The sequence below is a fragment of the Anabrus simplex genome, chromosome 7 (assembly GCF_040414725.1).
Source record: "Anabrus simplex isolate iqAnaSimp1 chromosome 7, ASM4041472v1, whole genome shotgun sequence".
Taxonomy (NCBI): Eukaryota; Metazoa; Arthropoda; class Insecta; order Orthoptera; family Tettigoniidae; genus Anabrus; species Anabrus simplex.
Window position 1 is genome coordinate 54,940,043 of NC_090271.1, and position 18,440 is coordinate 54,958,482.

An 18,440-nucleotide genomic window follows, 5' to 3' on the forward strand; every position below is an offset into this window, starting at 1 on the left:
GTGGTGCTAAAAGAGCAATAACAATAAAATGCCACCGTTCTTCCCTCTGAGCTATAATAATAATCGAGAAATCACCTTAAATCAGACAATAGAGGACAGCAAATAACGAAGACACATAATTGGGACAAGAAGGATAACAGGGCACAGTTAGACTGCCTAGCCTTTGAGGACGACATAGCCATTGTAAGCGAGACGTAGGAAGATGCAAAGAAACAACTCAACAACGTGACCAAGATAGACAGAATGGTAGGGCTACGGATCGCCTACTAAAAGAGAAAGACTCTGAACACCACCGGTGATTGTAAAACACCACGAGGCACCGTGCAGAAGGTAGAAAGGTTTAAGTGCCTTGGGGAATGTGAAACAAGAAGGAACAGGAGCTGCAACGGGATAAAACAGAGGGTGAAAAAAGAGGACTACCCACCTCGCGACCAGAGGAATGAGCAACAAAAGAAAGATATTACCAGACGCAAAGCTCAGGGACTAAAAGGTTAGAATACGAAACGCGGTACTGTACGCAGCCGGGACGATGATTCTAGGAAGGAATGAGGCAGAGCAAGTGGAGAAAGAAGAAAAAAAAATTCAGAAAGATACTAGGACCAAAAAGAAAAGGTTGAAGATAGGAACTAAAATCAAGGGATGAACTGTATCGAGACAATCCAAAGAAATAAGACTCAAAAGAGCAAGATTTGCTCGACATGTGAACAGGATAGACAGGGAGAGTATTGTGACAACGGGCAGGACGAGAGGTAAGACGGGAAGTAAGTGGGTTGTCTAGACAGAGACGGCGATCAAGGTGAAAGGGACAGGGAACTGGAGAAATAAATATACACCAACCAATGTGCCAGATCTCAATACCAGAAAAAGGCACAGGAATAGGATAAAAAGCACCAGTGGGGAGACAAGAGAAGAGGGTACTGATAATATAAGCTGAAGAACGGGAGAGAAGGAGATAGACGATGAAGAGCTTCTGGGAATAGAATAAGAAAACCTAAGCCATGACAAATCTGCCCGTGGTCCCACAGAGGCCGTAACGAAAGAATAAGAACAACAACAAGCCGGGCTGAGTGGCTCAGACGTTTCCGGCGCTGGCCTTCTGACCCCAACTTATCGGGTTCGATCCCAGCTCAGTCCGACAGTATTTCAAGGTGCTCAAATACGTCACCCTCGTGTCGGCATATTTACTGACACGCAAAAGAACTCCTATGGAACGAAATTTCGGCACCTCGGTATGTCCGAAAACCGTAAAAGTAGTTAGTGGGACAATTTTAAGAGGAAGTACAAATGGACAAGCATAGTCTATTAATATTAACCAGACGGAAAACCTTCGCTCTGTTACATTTACTCCACAACACGGAAAAGTACAAAATCATGGATTTGTTTTTGTGCTTAGAAGATGAGAGGGCGCATCCTATACAAAATTCTAATGCTTTTCCACGAGATGGAGAAGATATACGAATACAAAGTGTCTGTAATAGAGTACAGGAGTGTAGAGGTTCAATGAAGTATTTTAGCGAAGAAAAATACAGTACTGACGAAATGAAACAAATAATGTAGAGGGTCTTTCATTAAAAGTGGGGCCGGCTGGCGCAGCGCAACGCAGCGGGTAGATGGGCGAACTGGTCAGACGAGTACATGCAACTCGCTGAGCTTGTTGCTGGGAGAGCTCCCGTATGAATCGCATGTAAATAACAAGCACACCCAATAACGGATAATCAAACTAAAATAATTTCTCAATTGTCACAGAAGATGTTGAAAAAGTCCTCCACCAACATCTACATATTTCTGGCTTCATCAAAGGAAAGTTTCATACATACGCATTAGTCCATCTACCGAGATAGCCTCAATTTCTCTCATGATATTTTGTTTGAGTTGATCTAGAGTGTGGGGATTTTTGCATAAACTTTATTTTTCAACTTTCCCCATAAATAAAAATCACAAACTGTAAAATCTGGGGATCTTGCGGGCCACAATGGTTTACTAATTACCATGTTGTCAAAAATTTCCTCAATCAAACTTAATGACTCGTTAACCGTATGCACAGTTGCCGGGTCTTCCTGGAAATATCCAGATGGGCATTCATTGTCCGTCATTTGTTTAAAAAAAGGATACGAGAATGTCATTCCTATAGCTCTGCCCAGTAATTGTGGTTTCTGAAACTATAGGGCCTATTATCCTGTCTGCAGTTACTGCCGCCAACATTCCTTTTTCCACCCTCCAGATGAACTCAAAATAACACGAGAGAAATTGAGCCTATCTCGGTAGGTAAACTAAGGCGTATGAATTCAAATTTCGTTAGATGAAGCCAGAAATGTGTAGATGCAGGTGGAGGACATTTTCAACATCTTCTGTGACAAGGTGAGAAATTACTTTACTCTGATTATCCGTTATTATGTGTGCTTGTTATTTACATGCGATTCATACGGGCGCTCCAGCAGCCCCAAGCTCAGCGACTTGCCATCTGCTCGTCTCAACTTCAGCTCGCCCATCTAACCGCAGCGCTGCGCCGGCGCCACTTTGAATGACACCCTGTATTTAGACTTCAGTGCCCAAACATAGGTTTCGTTCATTAGTCATACTCAGTAGTGCACAGTGATAGGAAAAGGTACTAAACGTACTGTTCGGTTGGTACGTGGTTTACGTAGTGACTCAACACATCATCGGCCCACTTGCTACTCCTCGTAGTGGAAGTACTACTACTACTAAAATGTTTTCATTCCTCCCCTGAAGGGGGAGACAGGCCTCTTAGATGGTGACTCCGTCTCTCAGGCCGGGAGATTTGTTACAGTGGGGGAGATGCTCGGAGAAGGTGAGGTGGTTGGCGGTCTTGGCCAATAATAAGAACTGTCCTGGCATTCGCCTTAGTGCAGGAGAATGCAAAACCACGGAAAACCATTCTCAGGACAGCCGTCGGTTGGGGCCAGCCGTGAGGTGCAGGCGTAGAGCCACAGTGGAAGTGACTGGGTTCGAGAGCGAACGTATCACGCATGGAGGAGAGAAACTCTTGATCAGGTGGTGACTTCAGATCGATGTTCATATCACCACCAAGTACGACAGGTAGTGAATGGTACTCGTTCTCACGAAGCTCACGTTCTTATGGCATCGTATGGATGACGATAGTGACCTGTTATACATAGATGACGAATACTGGTTACCATGGTTACTATAGTGCCGAGAAATTGATGACGCTACTGACCTGTTGTGCATAGATGACGAATACTGGTTACCATGGTTACTATAGTGCCGAGAAATTGATGACGCTACTGACCTGTTGTGCATAGATGACGAATACTGGTTACCATGGTTACTATAGTGCCGAGAAATTGATGACGCTACTGACCTGTTGTGCATAGATGACGAATACTGGTTACTATGGTTACTATAGTGCCGAGAAATTGATGACGCTACTGACCTGTTGTGCATAGATGACGAATACTAGTTACCATGGTTACCATATTGCCGGGAAATAGATTACGCTACTGACCTGTTATACACAGATGAATACTGGTTACCATGGTTACTATAGTGCCGAAACATTGATGACGCTACTGACCTGTTATACATAGATGACAAATACTGGTTACCATGGTTACTATAGTACGGAGAAATAGATGGCGAATACTGGTTACCATGGTTACTATAGTGCGGAGAAATAGATGGCGAATACTGGTTACCATAGTTACTATAGTGCGGAGAAATAGATGGCGAATACTGGTTACCATGGTTACTATAGTGCGGAGAAATAGATGGCGAATACTGGTTACCATGGTTACTATAGTGCGAGAAATAGATGGCGAATACTGGTTACCATGGTTACTATAGTGCGGAGAAATAGATGGCGAATACTGGTTACCATGGTTACTATAGTGCGGAGAAATAGATGGCGAATACTGGTTACCATGGTTACTATAGTGCGGAGAAATAGATGGCGAATACTGGTTACCATGGTTACTATAGTGCCGAAACATTGATGACGCTACTGACCTGTTATACATAGATGACGAATACTGGTTACCATGGTTACTATAGTGCGGAGAAATAGATGACAAATACTGGTTACCATGGTTACTATAGCGCCGAGAAATTGATGACGCTACTGACCTGTTATACATAGATGACGAATACTGGTTACCATGGTTACTATAGTGCGAGAAATAGATGGCGAATACTGGTTACCATGGTTACTATAGTGCGGAGAAATAGATGGCGAATACTGGTTACCATGGTTACTATAGTGCGGAGAAATAGATGGCGAATACTGGTTACCATGGTTACTATAGTGCGGAGAAATAGATGGCGAATACTGGTTACCATGGTTACTATAGTGCCGAAACATTGATGACGCTACTGACCTGTTATACATAGATGACGAATACTGGTTACCATGGTTACTATAGTGCGGAGAAATAGATGACAAATACTGGTTACCATGGTTACTATAGCGCCGAGAAATTGATGACGCTACTGACCTGTTATACATAGATGACGAATACTGGTTACCATGGTTACTATAGAGCGGAGAAATAGATGGCGAATACTGGTTACCATGGTTACTATAGTGCGGAGAAATAGATGGCGAATACTGGTTACCATGGTTACTATAGTGCGGAGAAATAGATGGCGAATACTGGTTACCATGGTTACTATAGTGCCGAAACATTGATGACGCTACTGACCTGTTATACATAGATGACGAATACTGGTTACCATGGTTACTATAGTGCGGAGAAATAGATGGCGAATACTTGTTACTATGGTTACTATAGTGCGGAGAAATAGATGGCGAATACTGGTTACCATGGTTACTATAGTGCGGAGAAATAGATGGCGAATACTGGTTACCATCGTTACTATAATGCCGAGAAATAGATGACGAATACTGGTTACCATGGTTACTATAGTCCCGATAAATTGATGACGCTGCTGACATTTTATACATAGATTACGATTACTGGTTAACATGGTTACTATAATGCCGAGAAATAGATGACGAATACTGGTTACCATGGTTACTATAGTGCGGAGAAATAGATGGCGAATACTGGTTACCATCGTTACTATAATGCCGAGAAATAGATGACGAATACTGGTTACCATGGTTACTATAGTGCCGATAAATTGATGATGCTACCGACCTGTTACAAGTTGCATAGTTGACGAATACTGGTTACTATGGTTACTATAGTGCCGAGAAATAGATAACGCTACTGACCAGTTATACATAGATGGCGAATACTGGTTAACATGGTTACTATAGTGCCGGGAAATAGATTACAAATACTGGTTACCATGGTTACTATAGCGCCGAGAAATTGATGAAGCTAATATCCAGAGAGACCTCCTGCTCATTTCATATTGGAGTAGGTCCGACACTTTCAAAAATGAAGGTATCTGCAAAAGAATGATAAAAGTAAACACGATGGCGGAAATTGAAAAAAAATACAATGCCTGAAAAACCTAATGAAATTGAGGTGCGAAGAGAAGGATAAGACTGAGCGACTTGGACCTGCGATTAGGGCCACGCAGTTATGAGCTACCTTTCGGGAAATAGTGGGTTAAAACCTCATTGTCGGCAGCCCTAGCGATTGTTTTCTATAGTTTCCCATTTTTACAACAGGCAAATGCTCGGGCTGTACCTCAATTAAAGCAACGGCCGCTTCCTTCCCACTCCTAGCATTTTCCTACCCCATCGTCGCTGTAAGCGGTGCGACGTAAGACTAATTGTACAAAAAAGGAAAGAATGGTATGATTTCAAACGGCCAGTCAGAAATGTAAACGTCATTGTACTTCTCCTCACTGTCCGCTATAAGTTGACCAACGGAGATCAGACAAGAAATATGATAACGAGGAGCCTGGAAGTAGCAAGTATAAGTAATGCCAAGACATAGCTCAGGGACCCGCGTATGCTAAGCCACGTCCGCAATTTAAGTAGCTTCTTATGACAGACAGAGGATACCATAGTTGTATTCTAACGCCCCCACCCACAGGGGGAACCCTTCTCAGAATGGAGTTGAAACATGAGAGTTTATGGCTATTTGGATCTATTTATACCGTAACAGTATTTACAGACAGTGGCTCAGACAGTGGGAGGCTGGCCTTCTGACCCCAAGTTGACAGGTTCACTCGTGGCTCAATCTGGTGGTATTTGAAGACGTTCAAATACGTCAGCCTAGTCTCGATAGCGTTACTGACACTTTAAAGAATTCCTGTGGGACTAAATTTCGGCAACTCGGTGTCTCCGAAAAAAGTAGTTAGTGGGACGTAAAGACAAGAACATTATTGTTATAATTACAAACAGTCATGACACCACTACAATTGTATATGTCGACTATCTGACGAACTTCAGAAGTATATCTACTTGTCATAAATTCGATGATAAAATTATGAAAATCCCACATTTCATACCTGCCCGAGCAATACCGCGTATCTGACAATGCTCTTCCTATCCATTATTTTCCTCAACACTGGTCACGCCTCCCAGCCACATATGGATATGCAGACCATCAGAACAAATTTCGTTGTGTTCGTTTACCTATGCTGAAGTGTAAAGGAAAATTAACCTTTAAATATATTATTCTGTGTGAATATGTAAGTGCGGGACGGAAAGATTCATTTTCCTTTACATAAGAACATAGGAAAATGAACCCAACGAAAATTGTTCTAATGGACTACATATCCATTGGCTAGGAGATATGTTAAGTCTTACGGAAAATAATGCCTGGGAAGAACATTTTCGAATACGCGATATTGCTTGCGCAGCGACGATATGGAGAAATTTGTTCGGAAAGAACGTTTGTAAAAAGCAGGCTGCAATTGAATTTGCATCCTATTTATCTATTGTTCTCAACAATCGAATTACACTCGTACTTTGTTTTCTCGGGAGTCTTCCTACAAACACAGTTATGGATATTGAAATGTTCAAAGAAGGCAATCCACTGTGGCGGTTTGCCAACGAGAACTGTGCCTGTCAGCTTTATGACAGAATCAGCAGTCTGAGCTCGCTAACGAGTTATGAATCCACAGCAGACAAAAGTAATTGACAACACTCTTAAGGTATCGATGGTATAGCTGGTGATTACTGTTCTCATGTGTGTCCGTCACTTGGTTGTACACCCATTTCTTCAAAATATTTCTTGACGTTAACATACCAGCCAAAATAATAATAATAATAATAATAATAATAATAATAATAATAATAATAATAATAATAATAATTGTTCCGAGGTATGTGTGGAACAGCAGAGGTGAAAGAAGGTGCTGGTGGGAATAGGTCTCAACTTACGAAATTAAAGTTAATTTAAAACTTTAACAAAGGTTATATTTTCTTTTCAAGATAAATAAATAACAGAATATAACAGGTACCAAGTAGCAGATCAGCAAATTAAGAAAGTACAATTACAGTTTGTTACTGGATTTGGGCTTCGAGCCCCAGACTCACAATCCTTGAGCTATAAGCCCAACTATACCTATATACAAGGTTCAACAAAGGGGCAGAAAACCCCAATCATGCCAAGGAGCACTTACTCCCAATTACCCAGTAAAGCCTCCTCGAGGCACACAGAAAATCCACTTTTAAGAAAGAGCAAACCCGCTCTCAAAGATCAAGCCTATACAAAGGCCACACCAAACTCCACCTTCAATCTGCCCTCCAGGCACACAAGAACAGGGGTAATGATACCCAATCTACTGAGGCCTATTCAATAAAGAAACAGGTCAATTACATGGCCCAAAATTCTAAGTTGAATGGAGGCGTAACTTGCACTCTTAATACATTTTTAAAACCTATTTGGCACTAGGCCGCTTATGCATGGGCTAATCCCATACTACGGAGGTGACACGATAAGAAAATTTATTTACATTACGAAGGGAGGAAAAATATGAAATGAAAACGTAGTCACCTCAGAACAATATGAGTGGGAGCTCGAGAGGGTTAGGCATTCTCTATCCCAATTTATAGTTTAAAAGCCAAAATTTTACCAAATGTCTATTACATTTTAAGGATAGGTTACATGAGAAAAGTTTCGAACCTGCCCCGAGGGTTAAACTGCTGAGCTAGCAAGAAATAAAGTTATTAAACGGCCATTACCTTGAGGATGAACTGCTGCCCGACGAAAGAGGCGCTTCCCGCCACCTGCTACATAATTACACTAGGAGAGATGTTACTGAAGTGGCCCCGAGACCTAAAAATCAGCAGTTTATATACCCTCGTGGAAAATTCGAGACGTTTCATGAATGATTACAACCCGCCCACAAAATTTTATTGGGTAACAGCAAAAACTAATACACCAGACGAAGAAGAAACACCTTATTGGTGGAAAATTAATTACAGAAATTCCTCATTGGTCAAATTCAAAACTGGCGGAGAGAGAAAGGTTATACTGCCAACCCAAACAATGACTGAAATAAATTTAACTAAGAACAAACTTATGAATACCAAATTTCTTCAAAAACAAAATTCCTTCACTTCGCACTAGGGTGCACAATTGTAGTTCTTAAGTAGTGCCATCTAGAAGAGAATGTTCACACTTCTTACTACAGAGAAAACAAAAACAAATCAAAACCGACATAGTTCAGAACACTTCAAAATTTACAGTAAAGACATCTTCTGAGAAACCTTAGAATTAATGTGGTTGTTAAAGTTCAGGCTTTCTCCAGTAGAGGAGTTTCAACTGGCGCAATGTTTGAATTAGCGGCGTGGAGGTGTACCGCCCGGTACAATAATAATAATAATAATAATAATAATAATAATAATAATAATAATAATAATAATAATAATAATAATAATAATAATAATTGTACCGGGCGGTACACCTCCACGCCGCTAATTTAAAATGTGCGCCAGTTGAAACTCCTCTGCTGGAGGAAGTCTGAACTTTATCGACGGTATTAATTTTCAAGTTTCTCAGAAGATGTCACCACTTGGAAAGTTTGGAGTTTTTGAACTGTGCCACTTTTGATGTATTTTTGTTTTACCGGTAGTAAGAAGTGTGAACTTTCTCTTCTAGAGGACACTACTGAAAAACTGCAATGGTGCACCCTAGTGCGATGTGAAAGAACTGTTTTTTGGAGAAATTTTTATTTCAAAAGTTTGTTCCTTGTTAAATTTCTTTCTGTTATTGTTTAAGTTGGCTGTATACCCCTCTCTTTCCCCTTGTTTGTATTTAGCCAATCCCGAATTTCTTTAATTAATTTCTGACCAATCTGATGTATCTTCCCCCAACTTGAATATGCTGCTTATCCCTAACCAATAAAGTTTTGGTGGGAGGGTGTTCTCATTCCAAAAACGCCTCGAACTTTCCGCGAGAGTATATAAACTGCTGATTTTTGGGTCTCTGCGCCACTTCTGTTCCATCTTTTAGTGTGTAAAGTACATAGCAGGGGGCGGGAAGCACCTCTTTCTTCGGCAGCGGTCAACAACAAGGTAATGGCCGATTTATAACTTCTTTCTTTGCTAGCTCAGCAGTTTAACTCTCGGGGCGGGTCCGAAGTTTTTCCATAATGTAACCTTCCTTAAAATGTAAAGACCCTTGGTATCTATTCTATCTTTAAACTGCATATCGGGATAGAGAGTGCTTAACCCTCTCGAGCTCCCACTCATATTGTTTTGAGGTGAACTTATTTTTTCTCAACCTATTCTTCTTTAACGTAATGTAAATTGTTCCTTTCTAAAGTCACCTCTTTAGTATGGGATTAGCCCCTGCATTAATGGCCTAGTGCCAAGTAGGTTTTAAAACAAATACATTAGGAGTGCAGATCGCCTCCTCTCAAAATGTTATTTTAGAGGTCATGTAATTTATCCTTTTCTCACTTAATAGACCTCAGTAGATTGGGTATTTTACCCCTGTGTCTATGTCCTGAGAGGACAACTTGAAGGTGGAGTTTGGTGTGGCCTTTGAGAGGCTTAAAGTTTGAGAGCGAGTGGCTCTTTCTTGAAAATTGAGTGTTGTATGCCTCGAGGAGGCTTTTCTGTGTAATTTGGAGCAAGTGCTCCTGAGCATGAATGGGGTTTTCTGCCCCTCTGTTAAAACTTATTTTGGAGTAAGGTTGGGCTGATTGCCCAAGAATTGTGAAGTCGGGGCGCGAAGCCCAAATCCGGTAAATATTGTAACTATACTTGTGTTGCCTTGCTACTCTGTACCTTCCATGCTTGTTATTTCTTAATTTTGAAAAGAAAATATAACCTTGTTTAATTTTACATTAACCTTAATTTCGTAGTTTGAGACCCGTTCAAGCCCGCACCTTCTTTCACCTCTACCTACCGCAAAAACACGGTAACAATAATAATAATAATAATAATAATAATAATAATAATAATAATAATAATAATAATAATAATAATAATAATAATAATAATAATAATTCACCAAACAAACACTCACTGACACAAAATCAAAAGTAAAATTCATCGGCGAAACATCAGGTCCTTTCGAAGTTAAGACTGGCGTTCTACAAAGCGGTGGAATGCCACAACTCCTTTTCAATCTCGTCCTGGATAAAGTAATTAGAGAGTGGGAGAAAGAACCAGAAATTCAGTTCGACTGGAAACTAACTCAACTCGAACGAAAGATGATATCAAGATTAGTTGCTTGGCTTTCGCAGACGACCAAGCAATACTAGCGGACAGTGAAATCACAGCGATCGAACAGATAGAAGTCCTCAAGGAATGTGCTGAAAAAGTTGGGATACAAATTTCAATTGAGAAAACTAAGTTCGCTTGTACTAGGTTCAACCTTGTGAAACTAAACACAAAATACGGGTTGATAAAATCGGTTTAACTCTTCAAATACCTTGGTGAAATTGAAGAACCAGCAGGGTTAGAAAAGGAAGCACAGAAATTTCGCCTACACAAACTCAAGAGAGCGGGTAACGTGTTACAACAAAAAATGCATGTCCATAAACACAAAGATCAGGGAGTACAATTTATATGCGAGAAAAACGTTGGTACTCAGTAGAAAAGGGGATCTGGAGAACATTCTGAAGGAAGAGTGAAGGATCATGACGAAAATTCTTGGTCCAGAAGAAACTGAACACGGATACAGACTGAAATCCCGCAATGCAACAGAGAAACTGTCCAACCTGGCAGCAGATTAGAAAACGGAGATTGAAATTGTATGGACACGTTCATAGACTCTCAACACACAGACGATCATGCCATTCAGCAGAAAATTGAAGAGTCTACCATTGATCCAAGAAGTAAAAATGGATCTGGAGAAAGCCTAGATACTGTAGATATATCAGATATATTAGACAGAAATCTGTTCCATGAAAGAAAGTAAACAGATGGGTAGCAGAGCCAGAGAATGGAAGTTCCAAAGAAGCCAGGAATCAAGTGGATTGAAGAAAGGAAGAGAGCCCACGGAGAGAAAATGACAGCTATATGGAAGATCAGAAAGGAGAATCATAAAATCACTGCGTCATCCACACGGTTCATACGCAAATAATAATAATAATAATAATAATAATAATAATAATAATAATAATAATAATAATAATAAAATTGTACCGGGCGGTACACCCCTACGCCGTACTTTTAAATCTTGCGCCAAGAAAACCTCCTCTACAGGAGAAACACTGAACTTAAAACTAAACCTTCTTAAACTTTTGCTCAGAAGATGTCACTACCTTAATTTTGTGATTATGAAGTTGCCAGTACTGTGTGAATTTCAACGTGTTTTGTTTTCCGTCCTTCAAGAAGTATGGACATTCTCTCATAGATGTGTCTGCTAAAAAACTATGATCATGCACCCTAGTGCGAAATGAAGGAACCTTTTTGAAGACATTTTGTATTCATAAGTTTTTTCTTACTAAATTATGTTCGTTCATTCGTGGGTTGGCAATATTGATCTTTTCTTTCCACCAGTTTTGAATTTAGCCAATCCAGAATTTCTGTAGTTAATTTCCGACCAATCACGTATTACTTCTTCGATTGTGAGTGTAACTTTTGAAGTTAACCAATAAACACCGTGGGTGTGTCTTGATCATTCATGAAAGGTCTCGAACTTTGCCCGAGGGTTTATAAACTGTTGATTTTCACGTCTCTTGGCCATTTGATCAACATCTATCTAAGTGTGTGGATGTGAAGCAGGAGGCGGGAGGCGCTTCTTTCATCTGGCAGCAGGTCTTCAGCAAGGAAATGGCCATTTAACATCTTTATTTCTTGCTAGCTCAGCAGTTTAACCAGCGGGAAAGGTCCGAAACCTTTACCATGTAACCTATCTTTCTAAACATGTAATTCTCTGCCGGTTTATGTAAAAACATAAAATCTGTAACTGTAATTCTGGAATAGAGAGTGATTTACCCTCTCGAGCTCCCCTTCATTTTGGTTTGAGGTGACTACGTTTTGGTGACTGACGTTCTTCTCTTCCTTAATGTTTTAAAATTTCTTTCTTATACGGGTCACCTCCATAGTTTCGGAATAGCACCTGTTTCATCGGCCTAGTGTCTTTTAGGTTTTAAGAAGCTACATAGAGGAGTGCAAGGGTTCTCCTCCTTTCATGTTGTATTCGGGCCATTTATTTAACTGTTATTTTTTCTACACGAAGACCTTGTAGGTTGGGTACGAGATATCCCTGTTTCATTTTCCGTAAGTTGTGCCTTGTGGGCAAGGAATTGTAAGTTCTGGTATTGCCTGGAATAGGCTTGAAAAACCTGAGAGCGTGTCAGCTCTTTTCAAGTGTTGGAAAGGTGCCTCTAGGAGGCTTGGTATTGTAAATTAGGGAGCAAATGCTCCAGGTATTAGGGGATTTCTGCCCTTTGTGTAAAATTGTAAGCTTTTAAGTTGAGCTAGGAGCTCGAAATTATAAAACTAGGGTCTTGTAGCCCAAGAGAGTTAAAATTCTTGGATCCTGTTAAATTTTGTTGTTATTGATTGTTAAAACTCAGAAAATATAACCTTGCTAAAGACTTAAATTAACTTTGATTTGGTAGTTAGACCCATTCACCCCGGCACCTTCTTTCACCTCTGCTGATCCACCAACCACGGTAATAATAATAATAATAATAATAATAATAACAATAATAATAATAATAATAATAATAATAATAATAATAATAATAATAATAATCATCATCATCATCATCATAATCATAATAATAATACCTTCTTGAGTGGATACTGTCAAACTTCCTATACACAGAGGCCTTAAATTTGAGGTAACTTTCCAAACCACTCTGAACATAGGCTATAACGAAAGATGCTTTTCTATGAATACCAAAATTCATCGTTACAACACCGACATCAAGCCAGTCGGTATATCTTAATGCATCAGAATGACTTATGATCTCTCAAAACGGTGCATTCGCTAAGTTGGAGCAAAAGGACGGAAAGATTCTCCACAAGATAGGCCAAAACTACAAAAGCGGGATCTACATGAGAAAATCCAGACAAGAAATCTACTCTACGATAGAGGAAATCGCTAACCCAATGCGTAAATGCAGGGCTCGCTTGCACGATCAACAACGGATGGACGGCTCTCGATGAACGAAAGACATTTTTAACACTTTTGACTCGAAACTAAATACAACAATACTATTAACTGCACGACTATTTTGTGAAAATGTAGAATCTAAGTGTGCATATTCCTTATCCGACATTCAGTGGTGCTTGTGATGGAAGTTATTGTTTTCAGAGAAATTACAATTAGGAAAGCACTTTTCTACCATTCGATGTTCTTAGGGTTTCCAAGTACACGAGATTAACCCCTAATCCTAATACCTTACTTGATGCATTCCCTTTAAGATTCAGGAAAATTACACTGTATGTTTTTTTTTTTACTATGTGCTTTACGTCGCACCGACACAGACAGGTCTTGTGACGACGATGGGATAGGAAAGGGATAGGAGTGGGAAGGAAACGGTCGTGGCCTTATTTAAGGTCCAGCCTCAGCATTTGCCTGGTGTGAAAATAGGAAACCGCGGGATACCATCTTCAGGGCTCCCGACAGTGAGTTTCAACCTACTATCTCCCGAATGCAAGCTCACCGCGTCGTGTTCCTAACCGCACGTCCAGCTCGCTCGCTATTATTATTATTATTATTAATGTTGTTGTTGTTGTATTATAATATTATTAACCTGGAACTCACTTTTTGTGTAGGCTGAGTGAACCGTATGCACCTGAGGAAGTGAAAATTTCGTTTCTTATGTTTTATGACTTCGTGACGGGGAATCGATCCCACGTCCTTCCAGTTGAACCGAGCACGCCTTTACCGCCTCAGCCAGGCAGCCCCTATTCCGTGTTATGAATCTCACTGTCTGAATGGATGTGAGTGCACCGCCGGAGGTGTTTAATATGCCTACAAATACGACGCACAACATACCGTTCACCACTCCTCACTGATCTGCATTTAGGGCAGTCGCCCAGGTGGCAGATTCCCTATCTGTTGTTTACCTAGTCTCTTCTTAAATTATTTCAAATAAGTTGGAAAATTTTTGAAAATCTCCGTTGGTAAATTAATCCAATCCCTAACTCATCTTCCTTTAACGGAATATTTGCCCGAGTTTGTCCACTTCAGTTTCGACACTATCTTTGTACCGTGATTGCTACTTTTCAAAACACCGCTCAGATTCATTCGTCAACTAATTCCATTCCACGCTATCTCTCCACTGACAGCTCGAAACATACCACTCAGTCGAGCAGTTCGTCTTCCGAGCAACAATTTCGTAAGGCTGCTCTTTTGTCGGAAATCACCCAGATTTCACTTTGGCTCGTTGTTCCACTTGTCTGTCCATGATTCTAAGTCGCAGACTTCACACGGATGTTCACAGAAAAATCAATCAATCAATCAATCAATCAATCAATCAATCAATCAATCAATCAATCAATCAATCAATCAATCAATCAATCAATCAATCAATCAATCAATCAATCAATCAATCAATCAATCAATCAATCAATCAATCAATCAATCAATCAATCAATCAATCAATCAATCAATCAATCAATCAATCAATCAATCAAATCAAAATCACCACTGATCTGCATTAGGGCAGTTGCCCAGGTGGCAGATTCCCCATCTGAATTTTTACCTAGATTTCTCTTAAATAATTGCAAATAGTTTTGAAATTTATTGCACATCTCCCTTGGTAAATTATTAAATTCCTAACTTCTGTTCATATAAACGAATATTTGCCCAAATTTCTCCTCTTGAATTCCAACTTTGTCTTTATACTAGCTGATGTACCCTTCCTTCGCTATGGGATTCTCAGAAAGACTGACTTTGTGGTTTTCCTAACTGAAGTCAACATAGGTCATTAGAAAAACGTCAGTATGAATGTAGCGATTAAAAGCAATGTTATCGTACAACCTACTTGATCAAATGAAAAACCGCACATTTTCTCACTTTTAACGAACAGTACTACGGTGCCGATCTAACAGTCCAAAGTTCCAGAGCTGGAAAGACCAGGCCGCAGAGAGCCGCGAACACTCCTCTGCCATTATTACATTAAATATGCACACTAATAATTCCAATCAGTGCTTCAGAGCAGGGATTGAATAGCGAGAATGATACGATGATCCAATGTGCTACGTACCAGTAGTATCAGAAAATTTATGAACCAGAGGAATGTAATGCTAAAGAAGAATGTTATCTAACTCCCCAGCTACTTCCCACCAATATCCAGGATTGCTACTAAACTCGGTATGACCGGGCGTGTTGGCCGTGTGGTCAGGGGTGCGCAGCTGTGACCTTGCATCCGGGAGATAGTGGATTCGAACCCCACTGTCGGCAGCCCTAAAGATGGTATTCCGTGGTTTCCCATTTTCACACCAAGCAAATGCTGGTGCTGTACATTCATTAAGGCCAAGGCCGCTTCCTTCGCACTCCTAGCCCTTTTCTATACCATCGTCGCCATAAGACTTATCTGTGTCGGTGCGACGTAAAGCAAATTTTAAAAAAAATACCCGGTACGCAGCAGTAATCCTATCTATCGGCATCAGAGGACACAAAGCACATCACAACAAACAATGGTCAATGTAATATTATTGTTGATAAATTTTATGAGCTTTCTATATTTTAGACCTTCACATTTAATTTCCTCTCGACTCTGTGATATTAGGGTGTTTTATAAGTTACAGTTATTTATAGCGTATACTGTACTTCCTTACTCTCTGACTTCACATACCAATTTTCATCAAATTCTGTTTACACATTTTCTCGTAACTCGGCGCTGATATGGACTTAACAAAAAATCCAAATTCATGAACGTCTTTGTGATCATAGCCGGTACGGTAACAATGTATAAGATATACATGATCGGAAATTTAATACTATATAACAGAATTTATGTATTATTTATCGATACGACCACTAATCACATAAATATTTGAGAATTTCATTTTATTTTTTCAGCGTTATAGATTTATAGATTGTAGCGACTTATTACCTCGAGTTTGCCTACCGATTTTCATGAAGATACGACCACTAATAACACATATGTTTGAGAATTAAATTTAACGCATTCCCCTAAACTACCATTTCACTGCGCGAGAAATGCAATTATTTATGGCCTAGATTATATCGACTTGTTACCGAGACTTTGCATACCGATTTCATTAAAATACGAGCATTAATAACATAAATATTTGAGAATCCTCCTTTAGACCTTCCCCTAAACTACCATTTCGTTCAGCGTGAATAAATTTATTTATGGCCTAGATTATAGCGACTTATTCCCCGAATTTGCATACCGATTTTCATTAAATTCTCTTCAGCCGTTTTCTTGTGATGCTTGTACATACAAGCATACACACACACACACACACACACACACACACACACACACACACACACACACACACACACACACACACAGATATTCCTGGTACATCACATACAGATAGATAGAGAGATAGAAATAACGGAAAATTAAAAAGTGCATTTCCTTGTTACTCTGGACACGACTGATACAGAAATACCATCCTTTTCAAATTCTGAGCAATCTACAGAGAAAACTCTTATTCTATATTAATGTAGATAGATTGTGATCATTCCTACTTTTAAAAACACCACTCAAACTTATTTATCTACTAATGTCATTCTACGCCACCTCTCCACTGAAAAAAAAAAAAAAAATGAAATGGCGTATGGCTTTTAGCGCCGGGAGTGTCCGAGGACATGTTCGGCTCGCTAGGTGCAGGTCTTTTGATTTGACACCAGTAGCCGACCTGCGTGTCGTGATGAGGATGGAATGATGATGAAGACGACACATACACCCAGCCCTCGAGCCATCGAAATTAACCAATGATGGTTAAGATTCTCGACTTTGCCGGGAATCGAACCCAGGACCCCTGTGACCAAAGGCCAGCACGCCTACCATTTAGCCATGGAGCCGGACACCTCTCCACTGACAGCTGAGAACATACCGCTTAGTGGAGCAGCTCGACTCCTAAGTCTTCCCAGCCCGAACTTCGCAAAATGTTCGTAATGCTGCTCTTTCTTCTTGCATTGACATTCAGACGATCGCTCTCTTCGTAGGATTGGATTCTTTCATTCCGAGATTATGAGCAGGATACTCCATCCATTACCTGCCGAGTTCGTTTATCTCAATCCGTGAAATCACTTAGTGAAATATTCGAAAAGCAAGGAGAAGTGCCAATTGTATGATATGTTGAGTCCTACGCCCGCAGCCTCCTTGAATCCCCAGAAACTGCACTATCAGTTATCGTACGGGCAAAATGTCTCTGACAAGGTGTACCAGGTGAATGAGGTGTGGGTTTACGGTTGCTCTCCTCTCTGAATTAGAAAGTGCTAGTGCCCACTGAAATGAACTCAACATCCGTCCCTACCAGCGATACTTTCATAGCATTCATAACAAGGAATAGGAACTGCCTGGCCGATGTGGTAAAGACGTGCTCGTCTCAGCCGGAAGAAACGAGATTTCCACCTCTGCAAGTGCATATGGGCGTAAGGTTAACTCAGCCTACACCAAAAATGAGCACCAGGTTAATTCCTGGCAGCATAGGGGATCGGGCGTTCAGTCAACCACTCTACCCCACACAGTACCGAGGTTACGAATAGTGGAAGTATCTACCTTCCACCCCTCTCACGGCCTTCATGACCTGTATTTATTTATTTATTTATTTATTTATTTATTTATTTATTTATTTATTTATTTATTTATTTATTTAATTATTGTCTTGTTTTATATGGCGGGACTCAGGCTATGAAGCCTGCTATTCTATTAACATGAAGAGTTAAATGTACACTAAATTATCTACAGTTTAATATCTTAAGGTATCAATTAAATGTTTTAATTAACATAATAACTTAGCTATGATCTAATCCTACTATGTTATAAGAAATTATTGTTATTTATTGACCAGGTTTGACAGAGTTTCTTAAAGCGGAAGTGGTTTGACACGCTCCTAATTTCAGCAGGTAGGGAATTCCAAATTCGGCTGGCGGCGACTATAAATGATCTACTGTAGCCAGTTGAGCGGTGAA